This window comes from Centruroides sculpturatus, unplaced genomic scaffold, assembly GCF_000671375.1.
Source record: "Centruroides sculpturatus isolate CEXI.00-Female unplaced genomic scaffold, Cexi_2.0 scaffold830, whole genome shotgun sequence".
In the NCBI taxonomy this organism is placed as follows: Eukaryota; Metazoa; Arthropoda; class Arachnida; order Scorpiones; family Buthidae; genus Centruroides; species Centruroides sculpturatus.
Window position 1 is genome coordinate 312,160 of NW_019385303.1, and position 1,782 is coordinate 313,941.

The 1,782-nt window shown below is 24.2% G+C and overlaps 1 protein-coding gene across 1 annotated transcript in view; it reads left to right on the forward strand.

The window, feature by feature from the left end:
• The window catches only part of LOC111637385 (nephrin-like), a 72,471-nt gene that overhangs the window by 69,745 nt on the left and 944 nt on the right, over positions 1-1,782 (forward strand). The gene's annotated exons all lie outside the window — the stretch shown is intronic.

Genomic DNA, 1,782 nt, shown 5'->3' on the forward strand with positions numbered 1-1,782 from the left:
TTTATTTATAAAAAATATATATAAAAATAAATTATAGTTTTTTACGTACAAAAATTATTTTTGTTATACTGTAGACGCAAAAATTTTACTTATTTTTATTTGTATAACATTAAAAATATTTCAAGGAATAAATTTTTATATCTATTTAAATTTTAAATTTTTTGTTTGTTTATATTTTATATAACGTATAGAATAATTTGCTATCATATATATACACACGTATGAATACCTACACCTACTCACAATCAGCGTGTATATAAGAATAAATCTCTAATTAATTAATAAATTTTAAAGTTATATTAATAAATATTTAAGGTACTATTTAAACAAACGATGTTTTTAATTGTTATTTTGAAATTTTTTTAAGAAACAATAATTTTTTTCTATGAATTTCGAATGGAAGTATCGTGAATTTTCCACAATACTCGAGCATATAATATGGGTAAGGGAATTACGTGGACAATGATCTACATTTTGGTAAATCCTCCCTCTTAATTACATGTACGCTAGTTTTGACCCTCTACATTGAACAAATTAGTTTAAAAGTTCTGTATATATTTTCTAAGTTAATTCATATGATTAGTAAGTAGACTTATAAGAATAAATACCTATACCTCTAATATCACTAAGTCTACAACGCCTCTACCTCGTTTCACCCCATCGTGTGCAATGATATAGTTTACACGAACTCCTCCCCTTAAACTGTACATGTAATTAATGAACTACCCTTGTATAATAATTAAGCAGTTATACGTGTAATTTTCTATGATGTTTTCTATCTTATAACATTAAATTCCAACAATAAATTGAGTAGAATATATTTGACGTGATAAAAATGTTATCGCATATGACACAATCGAACAATCATCATATTGATAAACAATAACGCGCTCGTTCTAGTGACGTATTTGTGTAATGTCATTAATTTATATGACATTATGTGTATAAATTATCAATAAATATTGCATAAAGATGCATTAATTCTATAAAATTACATATTTCCGAATCATCTGTTTAGGCCACAAAGTTTGATTTTTTAAAATTCGTCACTGAAACTTTACACAATAATTGAATTGATTAATTAAAATAGTTAATAATTAATTATTTTGGATAATATTTAACAGAATTATCTAATTAAAAGTAGAATAAATTTGCAATGAATGAATAATTAAAAAATAAACAACATTATAGAATAGTTAAGTAACTTAAAGTACTTAAATAATTAAATATTTTGAATAATATTTAACAAAATTCTCTATAGTTAAAAATAAATTAAATTCTGTTAAAACTTTGTAATTTTGATGGATAAATAATTTAATCAACGAATATTTCGAGATTAGAATAATATACTTTAATTGCAAAATCTCGAGAACGGCGTTAGATATATGAAAGCGGAGACTATATGTGTAAAGCTTAGGGCAGGAGGCCTCGATTAACTATATATCAACTTTCGGTGTAGACCAGAAGTCACGTGATTTCAATTCAAATATTTTTTTCCCCAGAATGGAATTACATAGATGATCGGCAACCACTCTGTTGTTATCAGGAAAAGTATGATGTACAGGGGCAAAATACTACTAATTTGAAATCGAGAGTATATACTGTATTTTAAATTAAATAAATTAAGAGTATGAATAAAAATTGCAACCCATCATAATAATTTTTGTTCGTTTTATTTATATTTCTCTTAGGGTAAATTATTTTCCTTTATGATGAAAGATCAAAGGAAAAAAAAGTATATTTTTATATGAGATTTAACAAAAAAAAAAAAAAACTTTAGCG